This window comes from Eumetopias jubatus, unplaced genomic scaffold, assembly GCF_037043125.1.
Source record: "Eumetopias jubatus isolate StellerSeaLion01/CBP00866 unplaced genomic scaffold, mEumJub1_p1.0 scaffold_7, whole genome shotgun sequence".
Classification (NCBI taxonomy): domain Eukaryota; kingdom Metazoa; phylum Chordata; class Mammalia; order Carnivora; family Otariidae; genus Eumetopias; species Eumetopias jubatus.
The window spans coordinates 35,225,706-35,233,611 of NW_028274813.1; the positions used below are offsets into that span (position 1 = coordinate 35,225,706).

General features: G+C 40.9%; 1 protein-coding gene across 7 annotated transcripts in view; it reads right to left on the reverse strand.

Moving 5' to 3' along the window:
* The window catches only part of FUT8 (fucosyltransferase 8), a 332,067-nt gene that overhangs the window by 321,819 nt on the left and 2,342 nt on the right, over positions 1–7,906 (reverse strand). For 5 of the 7 annotated variants that reach the window (XM_028117899.2, XM_028117515.2, XM_028117834.2 and 2 more), the window contains exon 1: positions 6,538–6,874. The exons of 1 other annotated variant lie outside the window; for it this stretch is intronic. The gene's annotated coding sequence lies outside the window, so the exon portion shown is untranslated. Of the gene's footprint in view, positions 1–6,537; positions 6,875–7,737; positions 7,840–7,906 lie in introns of those variants that run through there. One more of the 7 variants, XM_028117600.2, reaches the window with a different exon arrangement.

Here is a 7,906-nt window from a genome sequence, read left to right on the forward strand (position 1 = left end):
TAAAAAAAAAAAAAGAACAGAGGATGTGCTCCTTTATCTGTTATCTGGTCTGACAAACTGTTCCAAAACAGAATTCTTTAGTGATTTCATTTTCATGACACCTTTGTGCCACTATAATTTAAACACTAATAGTCTTTTTATTAAGAGGAACCATTCTTAATTGCATATTAGCAAGTTTCTTCAGTTTATTGTTTGTGCATCCTTATTAGGTATACATCTCTTCAGTTTACTCAGCATTGACAGCCTATTCTTTGTTTACTTACAAATTAAGAGTAAGTTTTCTCTCTCATAACAGTTAATGTTTTACATCTATGAGAAACACCACTGTTTGAACCTTAAAAATAAACAGAGTTTTAATTAATGGAGGCCTAGATATCTGTAATTATGTCAGAGAAAGCAGTCAGGATTACTTAGTAAACCTACATTTCCCATGCTGCTGAGGCTCAGTTTACCAAGGCTAACGAAAGACATTTTGGCCTCAAGAATTTCAATTACCACCTTCCTAAAGCCCCAGAGTTTCACCAAACTTCCTAAAAGAGAAAGAAAAATCTGAAATTTATAAAAAGAAAGCAAAATATTTATCCCAGCTTAAGCTCTAATTTTAAAGAGTAGGTTTCTCAAAATTACGATCTTTTGACATTTGGTAACTGAATGAATTAAGTAGTTATCCAAAGAATTCAAGGCAGGAAAAATAGAACACAATCTCAGCTGAATATATCTCTCTTTCAGGTACAATTCCATGTGTTAGAGAAACTGAATCAGTCAGATCCCAAATGATTAGGGCCCTAATTATCAAACATACACTTCCTCCTTGTGACCTTTTCACAATAACTGGCTTAAACTTGCTAACAGTATTCCCATGAAAGGAGAACACTGCTGCTCATTTTAGTTTGTTAGTTCTTTTCAAGGGACACAGTATGGTTTTGGGGTTTGTTTTTTTTACATTTTCCTACTGCAATGTGGTACACAAAGAAGGTGAAGTGATGTTCTAAAAACCAATTCGTTATACACAAAAACTCCATAGATGAAGACAGAAATAACAAAGGAGACATGAGAATGCATTCCAGGAAATTGGAAGAGGGGATTATGATATATTAAATATTAAGCAGATAATAATGTGACTGATACAGCGCCCTTAACAATTAATGAACCAACAACCCCATATCCCTTTTTACATGGAGTTACAAAATCATTTTTTAATAAATAATAATAAACTCTACCCCAACTGAAGTTCTTCTAGTCTCTTGCCTCTTGCCTCAGAGGAAATGAAATCATTATAATAAAACTACTGTAACATAAAAGCTAATGTTTTACCAGGAAATGTTCTATGAACTCTAAGAAAAAAAATCCTATAAGGATGTTGTCAACTGCCACATTTCCTACAACTGGGAGAGTAAGAATGACAAACAGGGAAAAGAAAGAAATGGAGGGACAAAGAAAAACTAAAGAACTCTCCCTCACCTCCAAACAAAGCAGGCTCATCAACCAGTAAGATCCTCTGCCTCTCTCAATCTCCTTCCCTTCACTGACTGCCCCAAACATTGGTGAAGTCTAAAACAATGGATATAATATAGAAGCTACAAATTATATTTTTCCCACCTTTACCACCAATCAAGATATTATGATCAATTATATTTTTAAAAGTATAAAAATTATTTTTAAAACTAGCTTATGGAATGATGACTTAAGTCATTTAATAACACTGCCATGCTTTTATAGTTTGATGGGTTTGGAAATATTGTTTTTACCACATGCAAATTTATTCTGGCTCTAGATATTAATGGAATTTCATATCTCATTTAAGGGATATAATCCAGCCACAAAACTATTAAAAATTTGAAACTCATTCATGGTTCATTAACAGTCAACTGAATAAAAAGATGTACATAAACACAAAACAGGTTCATTTTCATTTTAGTTATATGTTTGCAGTAAATCAAACAGAAGAATCTCTTATTTTTATGTTACTTTTGTTCATTTATAATCAGAAAGTTATAGCATTTAAAGTTCATATCATGTAATATTTCTCATAACTCAGATTCTAAGATAAACAGTAGTTTAATTTCTCATTTACATCTGATTAATATCAACATTTTACTACATATTTTATAATGTGAACTTTATTTACATTAACCAGTCATCAAGACAGTGACAAGTAGAACTGTTAAATCCAACTGAAACATCAGTATGCTGTGATATTTTTTTCAATTTATCCCATTGTTAAAATAAATGTGAAAAACCCAAGTTCTAAGATACAACAAAAATAGGGAGCATTTCAACAGTGATCTTTAAAGGTTTATTCCAGTGCTTCAAATGAAGAGGTTATACTATAGAACCAATAGCAAAAGCAAGTTTGAACCACATCAGTACAGTTTTTTTAAAAAAACTCGTAACATATTTCCTCTTCACATGTCATTTTCTCATGACCAAAAAACAAAAAACAAATTACCACAAAAAGATATTTTTAAAAAGTAATAGATGAGTGAGCTATTAGGTTTTGGTAAATAAAGTCTTTTTAAAAGAAAGCTTAAATGAAATTAACCATATAGCTCTGCTTTCTGTAACAAATATGAGTAACTAATATTGAAAAACACAGCATAATCCCATAGGCCCTATAAGTTCTTCTTCCATTAAAAGTAAAATGTATAGTATCATACAAAGTGTATATGGGTTATATGTTTAGAATATTGTAGAGACTGATAATACGGTCATTTATTTAATCAAGGAAGAAAAACCTATGCCAGGTGAGTGATATCGTTCATTTTATTGGTTTGATCCCTAATTACTCCAAAGAGAAAATTGTGGATATGGAGAGAAGTTGAAGAAGAGTAGGCTGGAGAGCAGAACGTAGAGAGAAAAGAAGGTTCAGACATGAGACTAATCTCTTAAAAAATATATCTTAAATACATATACATCCCTGTATAACAATCTTCTGTTGGGAATTTTAAAATGTTTTTTTTAAACTGATTGTAAATATCTTTTAAACATCTGTCTCATTATAGCAAACTACAATTTAGTAACAATTCCAACTGCCAAAAAGAAACTGTATACCAAATAGTACAGAAATATAAGCCACAGACTCACTAAGAAGGAAACCAAAGAAAATACTGAACTGTCCTCTAAATGCCACACCTACTACACTACTGCTCACTACAGAAGCCTGGAAGTTGGCACCTCATCTGAGGAGTACCAACAGAACTAGTATTGACGAAGGGCATAAAAGTACTACAATAGTAATACTTTCGGTTTCAGCATTGTTTAGACTCTTAGCTGTGTTTTGTTTTCTAAGTAGCCTCCATGCCCAACATGAGGCTCGAACTCACAACCTTGAGATCGAGTCGCATGCTGTACCAACTGAGCCAGCCAGGTGCCCCAGTTGTGTTTTATTTTTTAGTTAAAAAAATTACATTTTTTTATATTTACTCTTATGATTATAAAATGGTAACTCTTATAAATGTTCTATAATATGAAGTGGGTATATTTACCATTTAATTAAAACAAGAGATTTAGTAATGCAGTTTATAGTAAATCAAAAATAACCATTTAAGAAATTGAAAAAGATACATAAAAATATTCTGGCATGTCTTATAAAACACTGTTTAATTTATAGCATAAATAAACCCCTTAAAACATTGTTTAATTTATAGCATAAATAAACCCCTTAAAAATGGTTAGCACTTCACTACTCTTTATCTCACAGGTATTGCCATTCTTTTCAAAGAATCTATTTTTTATTTTATCAGCACTGAGATTCTGTTTACATAATGAAGAGCAAGAGAACAAACAGCCCAACCACTATCTTCAGAAAACAAAATATTCTAATTATTTTAGTATATACATTATCAATTTCTAGCCTTGAATTTAAAGAATATATGAACTGTGAGAAGTAAATTCGCATACCTAACTGATTACAGTTGAGAAATCTAACTAAAGTGCCATAAACCAAAAAATTGCTTTATATTCAAAGGCCCAAGTTCAATTTAGTAAACAGGCTAGACTCATTGCACTATATTATAGGAGACAGGGGTTAAGAAGTGACCTTGGCATCCTGCTTTCCAGATGTCTGAAGGATCCATGTCTTAATGAAAGTATCTCTACTCTTGATAAATACTTAGCTTACTACCCAGTCACTATCTTTGCCCATATAAGACTCTACTTGATTTTTGAAATTTTAGGACTATAGGTTATTATAAAGAAAAAATTTAAGAACATACAACATGCACAAAGGATTAAGACTACTTCCCTTGTGATGCAACGCACAAGAAAGTTAAAAAACTACTATTACACACTCTACATTATGGGGCATATTTTTCTGAGATTGTAAATGAGAAATTCAATAAGCCTTAAGCATATACTTTCCATTATTCCAGATCATGAAAAGCTTTTTTATTTGTAATATACAACATATATATATATATTCCACAAATAACTATGTTCAGATATATGCCCATATCAAATCCCTAACTCTTTTAATTAAAAATTTATGTTCCTTCAGGTCATAAAAACCTGGGTTTGGGCATTTTAAAAGTTCAAACACGTATTAAGCTATGCTTTGCTTTGGCACTAGCTCCCCCTCCAGACCAACCTACTAATATAACTGCACTTAAAAAATAAACAACACAAGTTTTTCCAAGCCACTAGCAAATTTCAAAATTCACCACTTTTAAGGACATTCCAGTACTTTAAAATAAATAATTAAAATTGAAACCAAACACTGCATAATGTAATCAGAATTATTGTTTTTTTTCAATTCCATACATCTCAAATAGGATGACTTGTAGGAAAACAACTTCAAGTGACTCTTTAAGAACATCCTAAATGATCTATATGGTGCTATATTTTATGGAAACTATTTTGATTCACTATCCTAATAAACCACAGTATACTCCTCATGTTAACTCACTACTTGATCAAAGATAAACTTTTGCATGTTTCTGCAATCTATACAAGTTTCATTCCAGCTGTTCAGCTCTTCAAGTACAATTCTCAATTTATAAAAGCAGCGAAAGGAAAATCCATGCCCCAAATCACCCTTCAATGGTCCTTATAGCCTATTCATTTCTAACTCCCTACATTTCTATATACTAAACTGTAAATTCACAAATACAAATGTTTGAATGCCCACCTTATCCTTACTACTGTAGTATTTATAAATCAAGTAATTGCCACTTTCTATACACATTTTATGGTATATTTCACAAAACTGGCAATGTACAAGATCTTATCATTTGGCATAGGATTTTAGGTTGCTTTTTAGGTTATTTTAAAGAAGGGAAAACAGAACTTGCTCCATTATTTCAGTATAGTGCTGTTATGCTTAATTTCTCTCCTAAAATGTTTATAATGCATATATATAATGCGCCCTTTAAAAGACCTATGTATAAAAACATGAAATTTAAATTTAATAAAGTAAATAAATATACACTTAACCCTAGGAGTAACAAGAAGGAAAAAAACGATAATGAAACCTTGCCTACAACTTCTAAAGAGAGCCAAGTCAAAGTTCAGTCAGTTACCCTTGATGAGCTTAATTCGAAACTGATTGAAAACTTTTGTTGAAATCTGTTCTGCGTTACCTTGAAGTTTGGGGTTATCTACTGGAGATTCTGCCTTTCCTAGGTTCACCTTCTAGAGTTGGCTTAAGTCCACTGTAAATTAATTTAAACATGGAAAGAAGAAACAATACCTCTCTCTGCCTTTCTCCAAGGCCTCAATCAAAAGGCTAATAATACACGGCAAAACGCTAAAAGCTCACCAGGGATGAACCCTAACCAAGACACTGCCATTTAACTTAAGATATACACTGCGTCTCTGACGTTGTGTGTGCCTGAAGATTGCAATGCCCACAGTAAAAGAACAGGTGCTGCACCCGACAACCCACTCACTCTTGCAGGAAAAAACCTCCTTTAACTAATTAACAAGGACTCGTTTAACCTTCCCAAATAAGTTTAGATACTCAAAAGCCGCCAGCTGATCATTCCCACATCAGTTGGGGGGTGCAGCGGCACTCACGCCTTTAACTGCCCAGGCATTGGCCCCTCGCCGGGAGTGGATCTTTGTACGGGTCCACCCCCCGATTTCTGGCCCAAGAACCCCTCACAAAAGCCCGTAACGTACAAGCATCCTCCTGCCCACAGTCCGTGATTACAGGGACCGAGTTGCTGGCGAAAGGGCAGGTAGGTGGAGAAGGGAAAAGAGGGACACCTCCCACCCCCGCCCCCATCCCTTCTCCTTTCCTTGGCTTCGGCCCCTGCCCGAAGCAAGGATGCGCGACGCCGAGGACAGCCGCGGCTGCAGGCGCCCCTCACCCCCAGCCCGCGCCCCCGGGCCGCGCCAGAGCGTCCCGGGGGCTTCCTCCCCACTTTTCCCGGAGCCCCTGGGTAAGCAGCAGCAGTTGCAGCAACAGGCCCGGGGAACGCCTGGGGGAAAAGAGCGGCGACAGCCCCCAGTCACATCCCCGGCGCCTCCACGAATCCCGCACTAGCCCAGCCCCAGACCCCGAGGGGCGCGGGGCCCGGCTCCCAAACGCCCCCTTACCCGAGGCGGGAGCAGAGGCGGTCTCCGCCGTCCCCAGTCGCCGCCGCCACCGCCGCCGCCACAGCCCTCGGCCGCAGCTGCCCCGTTGGGGAGTGGGAGGGGTGGCTGGGTGGAGGATGCTACTCCCGACTGAAGGGAGAGGAAGAAACGGAAACAGGAACCACCGCCGCCGCCGCCGCCGCCGCCGCTGCTTAACGGAGCCTTCGGCGCCACTGACTGAGCGAGAGCGCGAGGCGGCGCGAGCGGGGCAGTCGCTGACAGCGCGAGACCGAGCGCGAGCCGGGTCCCGGGCGCGCGACCCCGAGCAGCACCGGCCCCATTCCGCCAGGAGAGGAAGGGGACCGGTTGGCTGGGGGCTGGGAGGGGGCGGTGTGGGGCGGGGGCCTGGAGCTGAGGGAACACGGCTACTCGGGTCGGCCGGAGATAACGCGCGCACGCGCCGGAGCGACTCTGACAACGAGCGCAGGCGGGGAAGCCTTGGCTAGCGCAAGCGTGCGCGCGCGGCTGGGGGCGCGCGCCCCTCAGCGTTACAGGCTTCTGGGAGAGGGCGCGCATGCGCTGGCCGCTGCCACATACGGCGACCCTGGCATGTGCCACGGCTGCTTCCCGCCCCCTTCTCGCTGCGCCTGTGGATAGCGTAACTGCAGCATCCGCTGCCAGGCAGAGCCTCGGGCCACAGAGGGACCGGGAGACTTCCAGCAGGGCAGCAGCTGCGCTTGGGCGCGGGCTTCCTACACGAGCGTAGGCCGCCCTCTACCGCCTGCAGGCCGGAGGCTGACGGCTGCGCGACTCGAGCCGAACTCCCCACTCCCGGGAGCGCCATCTCCAGGGAGTGTCGTGTTCTCGACAGCCAGGGAACGGACTGGCCCGAGCCAGTTCATTCCGCGGCCCTAAGGAGCACTGGTACTGGAGATATGAAGCAGGCTCCCTGCTACTTTTCAGAGGGGATCGCTGCTGCTCAGTCCCGCCGTTCGGCTGCAGCTTGGGCATCGCACCCACATGCAACTAGCAAAGCCCTGTTTTATCTTGTGAGAGCTGTTTCCACATTTGCCCCGACAGAAAGCCCTCCCACAAGGGCCTGAGTTTGATGCCTTTCCTCCGACCCGCGGCTGCGACAGCCCCTTTGATGCGGAAGTTTATTCAGTACGGCAAAGAGAACTTTGGGGGTGCGGGAGAGGGGTTCCCTAGGATGCTTCCTACCCGCTTGCACTCGGGAAATTCCTGGCGCCCGCGATGCAGAGCAGTGTGCCGAAGAGCTAGCTGTGACCGGCCCACACCGCGAGCTGAGCCGGAGGACCTAGGCGCGCCGCCCCGGCACACGAAATAGTCGCGGGCCGAGGGAGAGGGTGCCACGGTGGCCAATCAGAGA